Source organism: Coenobita brevimanus, chromosome 55, assembly GCF_032717465.1.
Source record: "Coenobita brevimanus isolate Jiangsu-jjx chromosome 55, ASM3271746v2, whole genome shotgun sequence".
NCBI classification, from domain to species: domain Eukaryota; kingdom Metazoa; phylum Arthropoda; class Malacostraca; order Decapoda; family Coenobitidae; genus Coenobita; species Coenobita brevimanus.
Window position 1 is genome coordinate 35,313,483 of NC_137008.1, and position 22,392 is coordinate 35,335,874.

The window sequence follows — 22,392 nt, forward strand, 5'->3', positions numbered from 1 at the left end:
TACGTTTTAAGTAACGTTTAAAAAAGCTGACTATTTCCAGTGCCCTACATTCCCTTATTTGCCTGAAATATGTGTGTGAAAACGACTGGTCTGGAAGTTGAAGTAACTATGGTATAGTTACACAGTGGTGATGATGATGATAAAGATGATGACCGTGATGATTATAATGATGATCAAAATTTTTATGGTGATGATATTGACGATACTTTGTGCGTGAAGTGCCCTGTGCGGTCTTACTTGCCTGTAGTAAGGGCATATACTTCGTAGGTGCGCATAAGCTGAGGGAATTATGGTAGTGTTGCACTAATGATGACGGTGATGGTCGTGATTATAATGGTGATGATGATTATGATGCTGATTGTGGAAGGAACAATCATAGTAATGATGATGATGATGATGATGATTGTACTTTGTAGTGTCCTATGCAGCCTTATTTGTCAGAATATGTCTGTGAAATGGAAATGCATAGAGGCTGAGAAAGCTATAATAGTGACAGTGATGATGGTAAGAGTTATGCTTATAGCAATGACGAAGCTGATGATGATAAGTGTGAACACTGAGGAATGAACAGCAATAATATATTACTACCACAATTATAGAAAAGGCAATACTGGTACAAATAGTGATGAACTGAGATATGCGTTAGTTCATAATCTACTTATTAAGTTCAAGTATTGAAGCGATAAATTAGGAAGCAATCAGTAACAGCATTGGGATCACCTTGCTGTACATTGCAACTTTGGCACATGGGTCAAAATAAAGCCATGTCATGTGACCTTTACCTTCGAATGATGCTATAAAATTATATTTCATTAGTTATTGCTTTACCTTCATCCCTTGGACCAAGATTGACCTAAATATGATGAAAACAGTTATATTTTTCTAGCGACCTTTAGCTAATTGGCCATCTCCATCACTGCCCCTCAACACTTCCATCACGAATCATTAAAAGCAAGTATAACCTGCTTGATATATATATATATATATATATATATATATATATATATATATATATATATATATATATATATATATATATATATATATATATATATATATATATATTTACACTCCCTCTTCTGTCTTTCTTTCCTTCATTCTTTCCTCTTCCTTCTGAGTGACAAGCCAAATTATTTCCTGTACACTAGGAAACCATTTATTACGCTGGGTGGTAACCATTTAACCAAATTATGACGCCTGGTGGTTTAGTGGGTAATGAAAGCGCTCCAATCGGATAAGCCTGTGTAGGTTTATATCCAAGGGATGGTTGGGGTTTATTGCTCACGTAATATCACTAAGGGATGAGTTGAGCTGGTCACTCTCATCTTAAATGTCAAGACCAAATTACCTAGCCCCGGGCTCCTACGCTCCGCTCCTCATGGGGCGGCATAGAATTGGATGAGATATATATATATATATATATATATATATATGTGTGTGTGTGTGTGTGTGTGTGTGTGTGTAATATATTTTATGCAAGGGAGAAGGAACCAAAGGCCACGAGCCCACAAACCGTTCCTTCCAAGAAAAAACAAAAATACAAAAGAGAGCCAAATTCAAAATCCGTTCATTTCGGGATGCCTGGACACACTGCGTTTGAAAGACTGGAGATCATAGGAAACAGGAAATACAGACAGAGAGAGAGACAGTTCCAGAGTTGATCTGTTGCATAAATGAAGAGTTGCACAGAAAAGGGATGAGAGTTTGTTGCTAGACGGGCGCATAGGTGCTATGTGCCCATCGTAGAAGTGGAGGGATGCAAGCAGACAGTTAAGAGGAGCAACGACCAGCGAAGTAGCGATAGAAAAAAGATAAAGACTGGGGGAGGCAGAGGCAGAATTGGTAGAGAGACGGCCTGCATTCCTAATGGACCCAGGTTCGAATCCCGGCTGGGGCAGGGAACAGATTAAGGATTTGAATTTCATAAAAAGCAGCTTTTTCTGATCAACCAGTTGACCCACTGACATGTCATAAAAAGTACCCCTGCTAATACCAGGACACCAGTCCTGTATGAGACAGCCTTAGCATGTATTCAGTATGGATGGTAGGTGTTAGCGCCGAAGTGATGACATGTTGAGATGTAGGAGGACTACTGGGCCCCAAGGATGACTACTGGGACTTCGGAATAGGCACTGAAGCCTTTGCCCAGGGTCGGACACGTAAAAAAAAAAAAAAAAAAAAAAAAAAAGTGCAGAGAAGAGACAGAGATTGAAGGAAGCCAGTAAGAGAAGGAGAGATAATGACACGAAAAGCCTTTGTCTCCGCCCTGTCGAGAAGAGCTGTATGTGGGGAGCCTCCCCTCACATGAGAACTGTACTCTACAGGGGCGAATAAAACCCGTGTATAAAGTCAACAACTGTGTTGGTGTAAAAAAGGTACAGAGTCGGCTTAGCACACCTAATCTCTTGGAAGAAGACTTTACAAGAGATGTAATATGATCTTACCAAGATAAGTCCCGAGTGAATGAAACCCCAAGCATGTTCAAGTATGATGCAGGATTCAGCTAAATATTATTAAACATCAGTGGGTATTCCTGTGGAAGATTTTGTCCCATTGATAGGTGTAAGAACTGAGTCTTTGATGCATTACAAACAAGATTATTTTTATCCCACCCAGAGATACGAACCAAGTCAGACATTAGGCGTACCATAGCCTCATCCCTTGTTTATTGAAGTAACTGCTGAGATGGATGCTGCAGAAAACAAACGCAAATGTGAAGGGTAGAATCATCAGCATACTAGTGGATAGGGTTAGATGTACAGCTTAGAAGGTCATTGATGAATAAAAGGAAGAGAGATGGTGACAGGACAGAGCCCTATGGAACACCACTGTTGATGGATCTAGGAGAAGAACGATGGCCGTCTACAACAGCGCCTATAGAACGACCAGAAAGGAGGCTATAGATGAAGGCACAGATAGAAGGATAGAAACCGTAAGAGGGCAGTTTGGAAATTAAAGATTTATGCCAGACTCGATCGAAAGCCTTTGAGATGTCAAGAGCAATGGCAAAGCTTTCGTCAAAGTCCCGAAAGGAGGATGACCAGGAGTCTGAAAGGTAGGTGAGAAGATTGCCAGTGGACCGTCCCTTACGGAACCCATACTGATGATCAGAAAGAAGGTTGTGATAGGAAAGATGGTTTAAAATTTTTCTGTTAAGAACTGACTTGAAAACTTTTGAGACACATGATGTTAAAGCAATTGGACGATAGTTAGAGGTTTGGGAATGGTCACCCTTCTTTGGGACTGGCTGAATGAGAGCAAACTTCCAGCAAGAAGGAAAGGTACAAGTTGACAGACAAAGGCAAAAGAGTTTACTTAGGCAGGGTGTAAGCACAGAAGTACAGTTCTTGAGGACAACAGGAGGGACTCCATCAGGCCCATATGCCTTGTTAGTATTGAGGCCAGTGATGGCAGAAACTGCATCCGCTTAAGAAATTTTAATGTCAGCCATGAGGAAGTCAGAGGGGGGAAGTGATGGAGGAACAGCATCGGAATCGTCTAAGGTGGAATTGGAGGAGAAAGTCTGAGTGAAGAGATCTGCTTTATCAGTAGAATAAATAGCTACAGAGCCATCAGAGTAGAAAATAGGAGGGAAGGATAATGAGGTAAAGTTGTTAGAAAGGTTTTTGGCAAGGTGCCTGAAGGAGAGGGAAGAACTCGAATTGGAGAGTTGAGAGCATTTAGTCCATCCATCCATCCATCATCCAATCCAACATTGCCCCATCAGGAGCGTAGGAGCCCAGGGTTAGGCAGTTGGTCCAGACATTAAGATGAGAGTGACCAGCCTCACTCATCCCTGAGTGGCATTACATAAGCAATCAACCCCAACCACCCTTTGGATATAAACCTTCACCAGCTCAATCCGATTGGAGCGCAATAATTACCCACTAAACCACCAGGCGCCAAAATTTGGTTATATGGTTACCACCCAGCATAGTAAATGGTTTCCTGGTGTACAGGAAACCATTTGGCTTGTCACTCAGTGTACAGGCACCCACAGGCAGAAAGAAGAGGAAAGAATGAAGGAAAGACAGACAGAAAAAAAGAAGTGTAAAGTTACCCTTAGGCAGAAGGACACGAATGAAGGAAGAGAAGACAGAAGAGGATGGAACGAAAGAAGGATGGAGGTGAGGAAAGGGCAGGCACCCGACAGCAGCACTACATCGAGTGAGTGGATGGTGAGCGCCCCCACCTACCACAAGAGCATTTAGTACGGATGAAATTGTTTTTACCAGAGCGAAGAGCAGACTTAGCACGATTCTGGGCAGAAACATAAAAAGATCTGATTCAGGGGTGGATTGGCTCTGGTACCATTTATAGGCCCTCTCCTTGTTGTGGACACCATTACAACAAGCGTGATTAAACCAAGGCTATCTTGCCTTAGTCAAAGCATATGGGAAGGGAATGTATGCTTCCATGCTGGAGAGAATAGCCTTCATCATGTGCAAAGCACACTCAGATGGCTCTCGGCCATGGAAACAATAATCATCCCAGGGAAAATCAAAGAAGTACTGCCTGAGGGCCTCCCAATCTGCAGCTCCAACGTGCCAAAATCGACATTTCTTTGGTGGGTCAACAGGCCGTACTGGAGCGATAGGACAGGTTAAGGTGATAAGGTTGTGACTGGAGGAGCCCAACGGAGAAGAAAGATGAACATTGTAAGCGGAAGGTTTAGTTGTAAGGAAGACATCAAATATATTGGAGCTCTCTCCAAGGCAGTCAGCGATATGGATAGGGTGCTCTACAAGCTGCTCTAGGTCATTAAAGATAGAAAAGGTGTAGGCTTGTTCAGCTTGTTCACCAGGTGGATCAGTGAAAGGAGAGGAGAGCCAAAGGTGGTAGTGAACATTGAAATCTCCTAGAATGGCGATTTCAGAGAAAGGAGGAATGGATGGAATGTGTTCCATTGTAGAAGTAAGACAGTCGAAGAATTTTTCATTGACAGTAGAACCATGGGTTGGGAAAACAGGGCAGATGTATTTAGTTACAGAATGACAGGAGAGCCGAAGCCAGAGAGTAGAGAATTCAGAAAAATCAAATTCAAGAACATGAGCACAAGATTAGTCGTTGCGTACATATATACACAACAGCCACCTTTGGCTTTGAAATGAGTATAGAGAAAGTAGAAGGATACAGAAAAGGGTTTGCTATCAGTTGCCTCAAACAGCTGAGTCTCAGTTAGGAAGAGAAGGTGAGGTTTAGAGAAGGAGAGGCGGTGCTTAACAGAGTGAAAGTTAGAGGAAAGGCCATGAATGTTGCAGAAATGAAGAAGAAGTGAGTCAGATTGTGGTTTCAGGCAGCTCATTGAGTCATTACCAGGAGAGGGGCAAATGGTGGGGGCATTTATGTTCCCCCCCCCCCTGGGGACTCCAAGGCTTGGTTATTAGTCGCCATTTTTTTTTTTCTAATTTTCAAAAGGAAGTGTAACATGTTGTGTGCATGTAGTTTGGTGTTGACAGATAGAGAAACTTGTATTGGAGAGCATGCTGGCCTGTTCTCCGTGTTACTGAAACAATGAAAAAGTTCAGCAAAGGAGGATGGTCAGGAATTACTGTAGTCCCGAGGGCTGATGAAATGGGAGCTCCAGCTCTCTCTGTCATCACCTTACCATCCACATTGGCAATACTGCCCTGCTCGACTTGTTCTACTGTCTACTAAAAATATATATATATATATATATATATATATATATATATATATATATATATATATATATATATAAACTTAAAAAGCCAGTGTTTATTTACAATGCCTCAGCTGATCTTGTGTGCTGTACACCTAAACGCTGACCATAGGAAAGACAACTCACTGGGCAATGTCCTTCCTGTACTGAACTACTGCTGTTGGAGCCTGTGGCAATATCAGACGGGAACATAACACTGGTGTCAGGAGTGGGATTATTAAGGGCTGTAGAGAGTCTAACCTTCGACATTGAGGCAGAAGGTGTACAGACAAGAGGCCAATCTAGGCAGGAGAAGGCATTGCTGGGTGCTATTGTGAAGTTATTACAAGCACAACTACAGACACAGAATGAAGGACAGAAAGACCTCAAAGAATAATTATGGGCACGGAAGAAAGAATCAAAGAACAATTACAGGCTCAGAATGAAGGACAGAAAGAACTCAAAGAACAATTACAGGCCCAAAGTGAAGATCAGAAAGAGCTCAAGAATGGAATAAAAGAACAATTGCAACCACAGAGGAAACAGCTTCAATGGACATTACAGGAGCAACAGAGGGAATTACAGCTGAGAATGGAAGGACAGCTACATGCTTTTATGGGGGAAATGGAGGAAGATCAGCAACAGTTTAAGGAGGAAGTAGATGCCAAGCTAGAGCAGCAGAAGTATGAGGTAAGCAATTATGTGATAGAGTGTAAACAGCATGTAGACAACCAGCTGCAGATCAGTGAGGAAATTGTTATGGAGTGCAGACAGCATGTAGATAATCAGTTGAAGCATGCAGTCGACCATGTGAAGATAATTAGTGAGAAAATTGAGGCTGTAGACAAATACTGCACTAATGAGCCTCAGGTTAGTGTACAGGGAGCATATGAAAAGAATAGACAGTGTAATGTGAACGTTGATGGATCCCAAGCTTGGAAAGGTAGCATTACAGGGTTGAACAATCAGAATGCAGAAGTTTTAAGTCCTGGACTTAACCCGCCGCGTCCCGTTGACGTATATATATATCCACATGTTTTGTCACTGTCAGTCACTTTGACGTTTATAAACGCGCATCAATTGCAAGGTCCCTAATTTGCACAATTTTCAATTTTCACGCATGATTTTTGGCACGTATACACGGGACACCTCCCTCTACAAGTTGCCAGGCAGGGACAATGCCTTACCCCACATGACCTCCCACCCCCCTGCACGTCATTGTCTCAGCAATTCACCTGTTACCAGTGATCTGACCAGTAAAGACATGCCATGCCACGGTACAAAATTCAGGGCCAGAGTGATTCCCCAATTGATGACAATGTGGAGGACAAAGTTTATGTTGCATTAGAGGAAGAAACAGTAAGAAATGATGATCAGGTAATGTCGCCTAAAAAGGTCAGGTATGTTGATGTGTTTGGTGAGTGAAACAATGCTTATATTGCCTATATTACTGTGTGAAAACCAATATACTCTCATACTACATATAAATTCGTAACAAATAAATAAATAAATACCATTTATGAGTGGCATGGAACAGTTACCCTCCCATAGAACTCGTTTTCTTTGGAACCAGCCTGATAGTAAACCCAGTAAGGTAAAGGGTACTGCTACCTGTATCGAATATTTTAAACCTCAGGTGAGCGATTTCTCAATGAAGTTTTGATGTTTCTCACCAAAAGTGGAGGTTTGAGCCAAAATTTTTTTTTTCCAAAATTGGTCAGGATTGTGGGGAGTCAGTGGTGGAAAATCGGTTGGGACAGGGTGGGTTTAATTATGATGCCCCAGTTTTTACGACCAAACCAGTGAAGTGCATGGGCATAATGGGGGTCCAATGAAAAAGTAACCTCAGGAATTTGATGGTAGAGTATCTTGGGAAGCTTACCGTGCACAGTCTGAGTTACCTGTGGATCAAAATTGCTGGGATGATAGGCAGAAGGCAGTGCAGCGTGCTACTAGCCTTAACCCTTTAACCGTGGGTGTCATTCCAGAATGACATTGAAAAAACTGGACCAAACCGCGGGTGTCATTCTGGAATGTTCGTGAATATTTTGAACACTGCGCGTTTTTCCTGTGCACAAATTGTTTCACGCAAGAGTAGCTGTCGAGTTCTTTCACGCCAGCCCTCCCACACCTCCCTCCTCCCACCCCCCGGGGGTCCCCCCCACCCCCGCCCTGACATGCATCAGTCAGTATCTCTCCAGCTCTGTGCGTGATAACGGCGCTCCATCCCGAGTCATCATCGCTTGCTTCCTCTTCGGAAATTCCTAGTGCTAGTGTGCCTTCAACCTCTACACCGAAGAAGGAACTGCTGATGGCGAGGCAGAAGGGGTTGAGCACCCCAGAAATTAGGACAGAGCTGGATAAAACTGTAAGTGCAACTCTGGATTGTGGCAGTGAGAGTGATACACTTACCGCAAGTAGTGATGACTATGCAGTTATTGCTGGTGAACCATTTATGGCTGAACACTTGGGCAGTGACAGCGATGAAAGTGAACATGTTGTCTCCCCTCCACCACCCACAACTTACTCTGGAAAAGGAAAGGCGCCCATGGGGAAAATGGGTGTAGCATGTGGGAAAGGAGTGAAGCGGAAACTTACGTCTCCTACACCCGGCCCTAGCAAGCATTTTTCACCACTTTCCCGTTCCCCTAGCCGTATTGCCCTCACATCATCTTCATCTTCTGCCGTGCCCTCTCCTCAGTCAACATCATCTGAGGAATATGAATTCCCAGAGCCTGCACAGCGAGGGAAGGCAGGCCGTGCAGGTCAGGCAGGCAGGGTAAGCAGGGCAGGCCGGCCTAGAACAAAGGGGATGCGTGGCAGCCTTAGGGCAAAGCAGGGTGATAAGCGAGGTGATAAGCGGGGAAGAAAGGGTCAGATTTCACCACACACCAGGTCAGTAACCCCCCTGCCTGCCCCCCACCCAGCTCCCTCCCCCTCACCACCACCCCACTCACCACCCCCCCACTCACCCCCCTCCTGCTCACCTCCTGCCTCACCTCCTGCCTCACCCATTGCCTCCACCTCAACTCCTTCTCACCGGGAAAAGAGTGCAATGCGACCTGCCACTGCCACTGAACCACGCACCGGGAAAGTGGATGCATTTGTTTGGTCTGACGGTGCTGATTTTCAGCCACACAATCCGCCGTTTGACATGACAAACGTGGGAATACAGCCTGCCTTCCCATGCAACGAAGGAGATGACTTTGTGGACTACTTCTTGGCCTTCATGGCTGACGAAATCGTGCAATTTGTCAGTGATGAGACCAATAGGTATGCAGCTCAGTGTGCAACAGAAGGGCTGGGACCTATTGGCTCACCAAAGCAAGTGTCGTGGTTGCCTGTAGGAATCAGAGAGCTGTATGTGTTCTTTGCTCTCATGTTCTTGATGCCCCATATCAAGAGATATGAGTTGGAGGAGTACTGGCTGGTTGATGACATCACTTCAATCCCAACATTCGGCAAATACATGTCACGAGATCGGTTCCGACAGCTGCTAGGATACCTGCACTTCGCTGACAATGAAAATCCGTCCCAAACTGACCCTTGTGGAAAGTGAGGGATTTCCTCAACAGGATTAGGGATCGATTTATGCGATTTTTCCGTCCTATGCAAAAAGTCGTCATAGATGAATCCCTGGTATTGTTCAGAGGACGTCTCAAATTCATGCAGTACATCCCCAGCAAACGCCACCGCTTTGGGATAAAGTTCTTTGTGCTGTGTGACTGTGAGATGGGGTATATCCTTGATTTCGTTATCTACTCTGGAAGCACAATGGACGTGGACAGGAAAGACCCCCTTGACTTCTCTGGCTCCATAGTAAAATTGCTGATGGAGAGGTATTTTGGTGGGAATCATGTGCTGTACACGGACAATTACTACACAGCACCGAAACTCACCAAATACCTGGCTGAACACGGCATCAGCACTGTTGGCACTGTACGGAGCCATAGGAAAGAGTGGCCAAGTTTCCCTGAAGCATCATCCTCATCCAAAGGAGATGTGCACCTGAAGAAGTCTGACAAGCTTCTGGCGATCAGGTGGCACGACAAGAAGGTCGTGAATATGCTCAGCACCATCCACAAGGGGGAATTGCAGAGAACTGGGAAGGTCAGCTACAGGACGGGAGAGCCAATCATGAAGCCTGATGCCGTCATTGACTATAATATCAACATGAGACTTGTTGATAAGTCGGACATGATGATTGGCGAGATAGACTGTCTCAGGAGAAACACCCGATGGTACAGGAAGGCTTGCCTCCACATGCTCGATATGTGTATGCTCAATGCCTTCCTCCTCTACAAGACACAAGTTGGGGGCATAAGGCAACCATCCCTGAGACAGTTCTCCAAGACTGTCGTGCAGCAGCTGCTTGCACGATTTGGTCAGGTGACGGTATTGGTCCTGAGGCAACACTCTGACACACAACCTGACCGTCTTGAGTGCCGCAGTTACATGAGCCGGCACCAGCTTGTGAAATTGCCTCTCACCGCAGGCGGCAGGTTGTCACAGGGCCGCTGCAGAGTGTGTCATAACACCACACGGAGGCCTCGGGCGAGAAAAATGAGCACACACCAGTGCCAGGAATGCCAAGTCGCTCTCTGTGTGACTCCGTGCTTTGCCGAGTACCACTCTCTGAGTAAATACTGACAGTGACAGTGATATACAATGATGCGACAGTGACGTGCTTTACCAATAATTGTATTAGGGATAATGTAGTAATAAGGGATATTTTGCCTAGAAAACAATGTAAATATTGACCAGTATAATAAGTGATATGGTAATAAGAAAATCTGCGGCACTGCTGTGATTCTGTGATGCAACAGTGACGTGCTTTACCAATAATTGTATAATATAGTAATAAGAGATATTTTACCTAGAAAATTATGTAAATATGGCCAGTATATAAGTGATATGGCAATAAGAAAATCTGCGGCACTGCTGTAATTCTGTGATGCGACAGTGACGCAATATAGTAATAAGTGCAGTGTAAATATAATGTATATTGCCCAGATTATATGTAAAATAGTAATAGAAGTTAGAAATAATGAAAACATCGCCGCTAACCAAACGTCAGTGAGCGTGTGATGCCGCAGTGACGTGCGGGCAATTACAGTGCCTTTTACCTACCTCAGTGAACACAGAGTGGGTGTTTATCGTATGTGCAGTGTTCATATATGTTTATAGTACTATTATCAGAGAGTGGTTGGCATTTGGTACTGGTGTGTGGGGCGTAAAATAGTGATTTTACACCGCTCACTTCTAACGGCACTGTCTGTCCTCTGAAAGTCCACAAAGTTATGAAACCTACATCACTGCAAAGCTGAAGGTTAGTACTTTCTAATGGTATCTTATTTTTTTTTTTCTGGTTTTATTCTGTGCAGAGTTATTAAGGTTTAACCCCTACACCGCGGGCATGTTTACCAATGTTTTGCGTGTCCCACGGGTTTATTCGGGCTCCGACAGACTCTCAAAAAATATTTGCCAAAAATCAGTTATTAGTCCTAGAATAATAAAATTATATATGCTTATGGCACATAACTTCAGCTTTCTCCTGGAATGTTTGTTGAGCCTTCGTCTGTTACCGTAGGACTTGTGGAGACCTCTGAAGTAGGGTAACGAAGTCTCCACTTTACACTTCCCGACAACCCGTAATATGATTACTACAGCCAGATATAAACACTATAAACACTATTCTATGATTTTCAAGTAGTTTGGGATCCATACTCCAAAAAAAAACACTGTGAAAGCAATGGAAATTAAGAGCACGTCTGATCGTCGGACTTGCGCGCGCTAGTTCGCTCTTGGTACTCTGTCATTTATTATTCATAAAACCCCTCACACTTTATATTTCTATTACTATATCACAGTTATATATATCTGGAGTCTTTCTCCATAAGTTTCCTTCAGTCGTATTAGTTTATTGTCACTGAAGTCATTCAATTTTTCATTCAGTAAAATACGTAGAGAGACACGGATTCACTTTCACTGTTATAACATAAATTATTTGTAGTCATATTCTTATATTACTAATTACTTACATTGCTATTCACATTTTCTATTCTATTTTCAATATTTACCATTCTATTTTACTTACACTATGTTATTCACTGTCACTTTCAGTAAGATAAAACTATAATGCACTGTTCAATCATATGTACTGAACATCCATTGCTTTCACCTGCTATTTACACATTATTTACACATTATTTCCAAATTACTCTGCTTTCACACTTGCACTGTTAGAACTGCTTCTGGCTGTGGTAATCGAAGAAGCAGGTAACACAGAGGGGAACCTGGCACTCAGCGCACTGCCAAGACGTGCGTTTGTGCTCAGGTGTGAGGTGGGTGGTATGTGCACATACCTGACACCTGCGAATCGCAGCCTTCCTTTTCCCTGTGGCAGGCATAAGCTCAAGTCTGTGCCGATCCATATACGCCCTCTGCTCAAGTCGGTCGGGAAGTGTTACCGGATGGCGCCTTGGAGTTGCTGCTGTCACCCTACCATATCTTCCAGCAGCTGCTGGACACAAGTCCTGGCGAACAACCTCAGGGAGAAAGACTTGGGTGGCTTGACCTTCATCTTGTACAGGATGAAGGCGTTCAGCATCGTCATATCTATGAGTTGCAGAAAAACTTTCCTATACCACCTAGTATTCTTCCTGAGGCAGTCAATCTCACCAATCATCATGTCGGACTTGTCCACCAGCCGCATGTTGATATTATAGTCCAACACAGCATCAGGTTTCATCACAGGTTCGCCTGTCCTACGGTCGACCTTCTCTCATCTCCCCCTTATGTACGGTAGTGAGCATGTGCACGACCCTCTTGTCATGCCACCATATTGCCAGCATCTTCTCAGACTTGCGTAGGTGCACGTCTCCTCGCTGCGAGGTTCCTGCCTCTGGGAATTTGGGGAAGTGGGCACGATTACTTTTCACAGTGCTGCAGGAGCCAATGCCGTGCTTAGAAAGGTATTTGGCAAGTTTCGGTGCTGTGTAGTAGTTGTCTGTATACAGCACATGATTCCCACCAAAATACTTTTCTAGGAGCACTTTCACTACACAGCCTGAGAAGCCAAGGGGGTGTGTTTTATTCAGATCGAAAGTGCTGGCTGAATATATGGCGAAGTCAAGGATGTACCCCGTCTTACAGTCGTACAGTACAAAGAACTTAATTCCAAAGCGATGGCGTTTGCTTGGAATGTACTGAACAAACCGAAGACGTCCTCTGAACAAAACCAAGGTTTCATCAATGACAACCTTCTGAAAGGGGTGGAAGAATGACATAAACTTATCCTTCATTCTGCTCAGAATCTCCCGGATCTTCCAGAGTGGGTCAGTTTGGGAAGGTACATCGTTGTCAGCAAAGTGCAGGTTTCCCATGATGTTCCGGAAGCAATCTCTGGCCATGTGCTTATTGAAGGTGGGTGAGGGTAGTAAGGGGTCCATGGACCAGTATTCTTCCAACTCATGCTTCTTGGAGTGTGGCATGAGAAGCATGAGGGCAAAGAACACATACAGCTCCTGCACTCCCAGCATGGACCACTGTTGCATCTTGGCTGCACCTGTACCACTTGCAGCACGTTGTGATTCATACCTGTTGGTCTCATCACATATGTGCTGCATGACTTCGTCATCTGGGAAGACCAAAAGGTAGTCGACACACTCAACATTTTCGTCCATAATGAAGGCAGGCTGAACTCCTGAGGAGCTCTCATCAAACACTAAATTTTCTGGCACAAAATCTGACCCTTCCGTCCATGCGAAGGCGTCCAGGATTCCCTGTCGTGGCGGTGTAGGGCGGGTGGTGGTGGTGGTGGTGGAGGTTGGCTGTGAGGCAGATTTATCTTGGTCAAGGTCACTCGCACTGACCCTAGGTTGCCGTACAGCACTAGCAGCCCTTACCCTACTAGCTACACTACTTTTCACTCTCCTTGATTTACCTCTACCTCTACCTCTATGGCCTGCCTTCACTGTTGATGCTGGTGGTGACTCTGACGATGAAGACTCCGGAGATAACTCAGCCGATGATGATGAAGAAATGAGTGAAGTGGGGCTTGGGGAACGGGGAGGTGAATGCACTCATGACTCATGGCGGGCTGGGTCACGTGGGGGCATTGTTCTGGGGCTAACACGCCGCCTTTCCACTCCCTTCCCAAATTCCTGTCCTTGCTGCACTAAAGGCTCCTTTCCCTTGGAGCTAGACACTAATTCAGACACTGTAGCACTCGTTGTAGCTGTTTCTCGCACGATAACCTCACCCGGCTCATCACAAGATTCACCCGAATCGTCAAAGTCACTGTCCATCATAACCATGGACAATTCTGCCAGTTCACGTGCCACTGCAGAGTCACTAAGGCCTTTCCTGCTTGCCTAACTACTTTTCTTAGGAGTAGAGGTCACGGGACCCTTTGCAATGGGCGCAGAAGCAGCAGGAATGGTGGGGCACGAGTGCGACATTGTTTCTCTACAGCGGAGGACAAGGAACTAAATGCCGCGGTTTATCTGAGAAGGGAAGGGTTGACAATGACACTTTAGGCTGTCTGCTGCTAACTTACATGCTAATTTTTTATAGGCAGAAAATCTCAGCAATACATAAAGAAATAGGTAGTTCCAGGTGAATGTAAATGTCAATTAGGATTCTCCCTTTCTTTCTGATGTATATTTTTATTACAGACATCGATTACAAGGCATAATTCAAAGGGGAAATTACTGTGGTAATGTAGCGAATGAATGCATGTGAGGTTTTGTCAGGTGATAATTAGCCAATTCCTGGTGTATAACACTATCACTTACCTGTTTTTTTTTTTTTTTGGTATATATTATTTTGTATAAGTATAGGACATAGGGCTTATTTCAATGGATGAAATCTGTGGGAAAATCTGTGGGAAATTTGCGTAGTGCAGCGCGGCGTGGGAGGCGAGAGGACAGGGTAATGGAGGGCAGGTAGGGAGGGGAGTCATGAAGGGGGTAAAATCGCTAAATTGTCAACAATGGATGGGAGTACAGATGAGATTTGGAGTGCTGACTAGTGTTGGACATTGGCAGTACTGATAGATGATACAAGCCACCACTTGAGAGCCCGGGATAATTCAAAATAACACAGAATCACAAAAGTGACGCCCCGCGGTATGATCCATTGTGGCCGAGCGTCACGAAAGTGACGCCCCGCGGTTAAGGGGTTAAAGGTTTGTTTACATTTGGCTGGAACCCCCACGAGAGAGGCCAGTCGGAGCAAAACAATGCCCGCAGTTAAAGGGTTAAGGATGCCACAGTGGAAATTCTGGGCAAGATGTCAGTGATGGACAGGAACAGTTATCAATCCCTAGTAGAAGCACTGGAGTGCAGATATGGAACCATGTACCAGACTGAGGTTTACAGAGCAAGATTCTGGAGCCGTATACAGGCTCGTGGAGAATCCCTACTGCAGCTTGCTAATGACCTGGAGAGTATGGCATACAAGGTGTACCCTGGAGCAGTACCTAACCTGTTGGCTGTTCTTCTGAGGGACCAGTTCATTGATGCTCTTGACAGTGAAGAGTTGAAAGTGCAAGTGCAGCAGGCACAACTCAGAAGTATGCAAGAAGCACTAGCCAGGGCTCTAGAATTTGAGTTCTACATCAGGTCCAGTGCATCCACTTTTCAGGCAGGTCATAGTGCAGGACTCAAGGCAAGAAAGGCACAGGTATCGGCAGTGAAAAATTATGAAGGACGATGCTGGTACTGTGAAAAGTCAGGACATCGGAAAGTGGATTGCAACAAGTGGAAGAGAGAACAGGAGAAGATCAGAGGAAGTTGCTGGTTCTGCAGGAAGCCAGGACACAAGAAGGTGGATTGTTACAAACGGAAGGAGTAAGAGTGGAAGAGTGCAAGGAAACCAACAATTGCAACAAATGGGTGTTGGACATATGGCAAGTTGGGACACTTCACCTATGAGGGTCCAAATGAGAAGGATAAGGGTAAATTTGTGAAGGCTAGTGAAGAGTGGCAACAACCAACAAGGTTTTCCCAAGAAGCCCCACCACCAAATAAATCCAGGAGAACTTTGATGAATAGTGTGCAAGAAGATGGAAGAACAGGCAGCAAGGAGTGTATTAGAATGGGAATTTTGCCAAGAAATGCTGCCATACTGTTGTGACAGGGCCAGCGTCAAATGAAGATCTCAAAAGGATGCAGATTTGGAACCAGTGCTAGAGTGGCTGCAGCAGAGTACAGTGCGACCATCTCAGGAAGATGTTTCCAGGTTAAGGCCTGCGACCAAGAGCTACTGGAGTCAGTGGGACCTTCTTCATTTGAACAATGGACTACTGGAGTGTCAGCAGGAGACACCCAATGGCCTCAGCAAGTACTGTATTGGCAACTGGTGATTCTGAAGAAAATGAGGTCCGAGATCTTGGATGATTCCCATAACCAGATCACTAATGGGCACCTGGGAGTGAAGAAAACTCTAAGCCAGCTGCGACAGAGGTTCTATTGGATTGGCATGCACCGGATCTTGAAGAGTGGTGTCGGGCCTGTGACGTGTGTTTTGCCAAGAAGGAGCCCAAGAAAAGTGGTTGCACCCCTCTTCAGCTGTAGCAAATGGGTGCACTGATGGAAAGAGTCATGATGGACATTGCTGGACCTCTGCCACTCATTGAAGAAGAAACTGGTATATAAGTGTTGCCATGGACTACTTCACAAAGTGGCTAGAAACCTATGCCATCCCTGGTCAAGAGGCTGCCATGGTTGCTCAGTTGTTGGTTGACCAGTTCTGTCGTTTTGGGATCCCACAAGAGCTACATTCAGACCAGGGTAGAAACTTCGAGTCTGCTCTGTTCCGTGAGTGCTGCAAGTTACTGGGGATCAAGAAGACCAGGACGATCCCACTAAGGCCACAGTCAGATGGGATGGTGGAGAAATTCAACTGGACCGAAGGACAAGAACTAGCCAAGTGCTGCAGAGATGGACAAATGGAAAGGGACCAGAAATTACCTGCGATGTTGATGGCATATTGGTCTGCATCCCATGAGTCTACCAGCTACATCCCTGCAAAACTGAAGTGGGCTACCAGTTATGCTTTCCCTTTTACTTGTTAATGGGAAGACCACCTGGTGAAGAGCTGCCTACAGATACCTCCAGTTATGTGGAGCATCTTCAGGAAAGGTTGGCTGAGGTACATCATCAAGTGTGAGGAGCCCTCAAGTTTTCATGAGAGGTGATAAAGTGCAAGTATGATGCCAAGGCAAGTGAGGTGAGCTTCAAGGTTGGTGACCAAGTTTGGCTACACAATCCTCAGTGAAAGAAGGGACAGTCACCAAAGCTGCAAAGCCCATGGGACAGGACTTATACTGTGTTGAATCACCTATCAGAAGTGAACTTATCGGATTTGGGGAGGCAAGAAGTCTCGCCCAAAGGTGGTATACGTGAATCGTCTGTGGCAGTACCATGGGCCAAGACAGTACAGCTGGAACATCTCCAAGGAATCGTGCTCAATCGTAGCCGAGGACGTCGAGGAGGGCCAAGGAGCTGAAGTACGAGAGGATGGTGACAGTTTCCCAAGAGAAGATGTACATCAGCAAGAAGACCAAGACATTCCAAGAGGAGTGGACTGTGTAGAGGAGGAAGAACGTCATTGGAAGCAGCATAGAAGAAGGCCTGATAAGTTGAAGAATTATTATGTGTATAGTTAGATGTTTCATTATTACGTTTGTATATTATATTGTGTAGTTTTGTCGGAACGGCAAAGAACTAGGAAGGGGGTAGTGTTAAGTAGCGGGATTTGGTAGTTAGGTAGTCGAGAAGTTTCTCACTGATACCCGATATTTACCATAGCTCCGATGCGAGTCTGAGATGCCAGTTTGCCGACTGTTTGTGAGCGTAGTTGTTTCGTGAGTTATGCATTAATTTTTGTGCTCTTTTTGTTCTTTATGATGTTTTATGTGATTGTTTGTTAAATTGTGTAATTTAATTTGGGTTTGTATGCTAAATAATTTAGTGTTGTGCAGTGTAAGAAAACTCTGGCATGTTCTGATATCTCCTAGATGGTAACTATTTTAACTTTGCCCTGTCTAGTGTGTGCTGAAAATTTCTAGAGTAATGCAAGTTTATATAAGAATGGGGAAGAGGCTAGAGCTAGTCAGTCAGCTTTCAGTTCGGTTTGAGTGCAGCGAAGATTGTAGACTTTCGGTACTTGAGAAAACAGTGACGAGTTGTTGGCAAACAGTGATCTGTTATTGAAGTTTGTATATCATCGGTACCTGTGAAAACAGTGAAGTGTTGTCAAGCTTTAAGTGTAATTCCAGTTAGTAAATTTTGTATAGCTCCAGTACCTGTGAGAATAATGAAGTGAAGTTGGAAAGCATTTAGTGTAATTATTTGGAAAATCCCGGTCTCCCAGTATCAGAGTTTAAGAGCCAGTACCAACCCTCTCTCCTCCCACGTTCAGTACACCACTTCCCATCCGATCAGCGAAGTTAAGCAACGTTGGGTCTGGTTAGTACTTGGATGGGTGACTGCCTGGGAACACCAGATGCTGTTGGCATCCCTACGTGTCAAGTGGGGTTGGTGGAGGATTAGTGCCCCTCCCTGTAAAACAATTAACTCTAAGCCCTTGGCCACCCCGTTTGGGATACATGGCGTCTGGCAATGAATGAATGACTTGGAAAATAAAGACAGTGAACTTAAGAAGCCAGTGTTTATTTGCAACGCCTCAGCTGATCTTGGGTACTGCACACCTAAAGGCTGACCATAAGAACAACTCATTGGGCAACATCCATCCTGTACTGAACTACTGGTGTTGAAGCCTGCAGCAGTGTGGGACGGGGTGGAAACTAATATATATATATATATATATATATATATATATATATATATATATATATATATATATATATATATATATATATATATATATATATATATATATATATATATATATATATATATATATATATATATATATATATATATATACACACACACAAACTAAATACAGGAGAAATTAATGGAGCGACAGTGAGTACTTTCGTATATTACATCTTCAGACAGAGTGAGGAAGAAACGTAAAGGGTAGAGGTCTTTTATGCACACCCGCAGCGGGTAGTGGTACACAGAACAATGGATGACCTATATACATATCTTCACGGTGAAGTAAGGTCTCTGCATATATATATATATATATATATATATATATATAGAGAGAGAGAGAGAGAGAGAGAGAGAGAGAGAGAGGATGGAAGTAATGCGAGTATAAGTGGCTGGGGAATGGCTGGGAGAAGGAGGGAGGTGAGAAGACAGGAAGAAATCAGTAGGATTTAAGTTGTGGAAGCATTGAAGAAAGTTAAATCGGGGAAAGCCCCGGGAATTGATGGAGTGTGTGGTGAAATGCTGAAGCATGGGGGAGAGATAGTAGTAGAATGGATGTGGAAGATGTGCAGATTGGCCTGGGAGGAAGGTAGAGTCCCGGAGGATTGGAAGTCAGGTATAATTATTCTCTTGTACAAAGGAAAGGGGGAAAAAGAAGTGTGTGGTAATCATAGGGGCATTTGTCTTCTTAGTATAATAGGAAAAGTGTATGGTAGGATACTTATAGACAGAGTTAGAGAAAGAACAGAGAAATTAGTTGGAGAAGAACAGGGAGGCTTTAGGAAGGGAAGAGGTTGTGTAGATCAGATATTCATTCTTAGATCTTTAGTGGAAAAGTTTCTAGAGAAGGGAAAGAAGTTGTATGCGGCTTTCATGGATTTGGAGAAAGCATATGACAGGGTGGATAGACAAGGATTGTGGAAAGTGTTAAGAAGATATAGAGTAGATGGGAAGTTGTTGAATGCTACGAAGAGTATGTACGATGGTGCGAAGGCTGCAGTGCGTGTGGATGGTGAACTAAGTGAATTTTTCTCTTTGAAAGTTGGGTTGAAACCGGGATGTGTCATGTCTCCATGGTTGTTCAATCTGTACATGGATGGGGTAATAAAAGAGGTACAAGGTAGGGTAGTGGATGTTGGAGTGGCCCTGGTGAGAGAGGATAGTGTTTGGAAACTCCCTGTACTGTTGTTTGCAGATGATACTGTGTTGTTGAGTGAAGACGAAGGGGAGCTGCAAGGCTTGGTGGATGAGTTTGAGAGAGTGTGTAAGAAACGGAATCTAAAGGTGAATGTAGGGAAGAGTAGTGATGGTCTTTGAGAGAGGTGAAGTTAGTGAATGTACAGCGAGGTAGGATGGTGAGGAATTGGAAAATGTGAGTACGTTTAAGTACTTGGGTAGTGTGATGAGTAAGGATGGAGGTTTGGAGGGTGAAGTGCTTGAAAGGGTACAGCTGGGAAGAAAGGTTGCTGGTTCTTTGAAAGCAGTGATAAGAAACAGGGAATTGAGCATGGAAGTGAAAAAGTTACTTCATGACAGTATTGTGATACCAACTCTAATGTACGGAAGTGAAGCTTGGACATTGTTGGAAGGACACAAGTCAAGAGTGAGAGCAGTGGAAATGAGTTATTTAAGAGGAGCCTGTGCAGTCACATGGAGAGACAGGCTGACGAATGAGGATATAAAGGAGCGTTGTGGTGGGGATGTGGATGTGATAGGAAGCGTTATGAGGAACACACTGAGGTGGTTTGGCCATGTGGAGAGGATGGAGGGTGAAAGACTGACGAAGAGAGTGTATGTGAGTGAGGTGGAGGGGGGAAGAGGGAGGGGGAGGCCGAGGATGAGATGGAGGGATGGGGTGGAGAGGTATATGAGAGAGGGGTGTGTGAGTTGGGAGAGGGGCAGTGAAATGGCGGGGGGACAGGGCGACTTGGAGGCGATTTGTTTGTGGCCACCCCAAACGGGATTAAGGCGTCTGGCAATATATATATATATATATATATATATATATATATATTGTTACATAGCCTATGATTTCATCATCCTTTGTATAATTCTAACGTACAGTATGCTGCATGTTTGATCACTATTCGCCTCGTGGCTTCCATAGTGACCAAGCTTCCGTGTTCTACCTCACTCCCCCCTTCTCCTCCCTTATAGTAAAGTCGTTCTTTCTGTTGTTCAGAGCAGGAGTGTCAACTCTTTGTCCCCTATGGCTTCATTTGCGCGTCCTTCTTACAAGTTGTATCAAGCTCTGCCGGCCCCTATATAATGAGCTCGGTCTCTGCATTAATTGCCACTTAGATCTAATCCTCATTTTGCTCACATCTCTGTCCTCTCCTGTACAATTGTTATTATTTTTGTGAGTGCTCAGGAAGTCTCCAACCATCTAGCTGCTGTGTAATTTGAGTATAAGTGTTATTACATTTTTTTCTTGTACTGTATAGCATAAGGTGTTAATTCGTGGGCCTGGTAAGGTTTTTGTGGTTCGTGTGGAGTTTTTGATGTCAGCCATTATTAATAATATTTTGTATCTGTAATAATATATCTTGCATTAACTGAGCATTATCTGGTTTTCTCATTTTATCAGGGCTGACTTAGATAAATTTACTCTTGCTAATTTCGTGTTAATAGAGGCTATTGCAGTTAACCATATATTTAACCTGTTTTTTGCCATTACATTATCCTTATGAGTCCTGAATGTTTAGTTGTTAGTTTGAGCATTAAACTTTAACTTGTAATTTTACCTAACTCCTTTGTTTTGAACCTGGAACTTTGCGGGACAGTAGTGATTTTAGTATTCACACTTGAAGTGTTCATTATCTCTCTCTGTTCCGTAACATAAATTTTGTGACCTCTTATCAGGATATTCAGGATATTATCATAAGGATATTGCTTGATATTTTGTGACTGTGATTTATTCATGATGTCTACTATTACTACGCTTGATGAAGCCAAAGATTTTTGTCAAATGTGCAAACAGTGTGTGATGTAGAAAACAGAACAAAGAATGAATTTAAGCTTGTTGCTCAACAATTGGGAATTGCTGTTTGCTCTCATCATTCTAAAGATCAAATTGTTGACATGATTAATAAAACCTTGTTTAATGTAACTCCTCCAGATGAGCAAACGCAGATTGAAATATTTAAGTTACAGCTAGCCCTGCAGGAGGCTCGTGCTAAGGAGGCTAAGTTTCAGGCACGTGCTAAGGAGGCTGAGTCTCAGGCTCGTATTCAGGAGGCACGGGCACAGGCTCTTATTCAGGAGGCACGGGCACAGGCTCAGGCACAAATTGAACTAGCTAGGATTCAGGCAGACCATGAGTATCGCATGAAACAAGGTGGAACTGGATCATCTAGCTCTGATGATTTTGATGTGGCTAAAAATGTTAAACTTGTCCCTCCTTTTAATGAATCTGATTTAACAAAGTATTTTCAGTTGTTTGAGAGGGTAGCTACAGGTTTTAATTGGCCCACAAAGTATTGGCCGGTACTCCTTCAAATTGTTCTCACCGGTAAAGCTCAAGTAACTTATGCATCTTTGCCTCAGGATCAATGTGATAATTATGATGTAGTTAAGAGCTTGATTCTTAAGGCCTATGAGCTTGTTCCTGAAGCCTATAGAGTAAAATTTAGGACAACTTATAAGCAAGATAAGCAATCCCATGTTGAGTATGTAAAAATCGAAGAAGATCTGTTAGAGCAGTGGTTAAATTCTAAGAATGTAAATTCTGATTTTGATAAATTTAAGCAGATGATTTTGCTGGAGGACTTCAAAAGGTGTATTAATAAAGATGTAAGCCTATATCTTCATGAGAAAAGAATAGATAATTTGTCTGATGCTGTAGTTTTAGCTGATGAATATGTTCTCGCTCACAAGAGTAAT

At 43.8% G+C, this 22,392-nt stretch overlaps 1 pseudogene; it reads left to right on the forward strand.

Annotated features, from left to right (window-relative positions):
- Window positions 1–18,068: 18,068 nt before the first annotated feature.
- Window positions 18,069–18,187, forward strand: LOC145401513 (5S ribosomal RNA; annotated as a pseudogene).
- The last annotated feature ends 4,205 nt before the right edge of the window (window positions 18,188–22,392 follow it).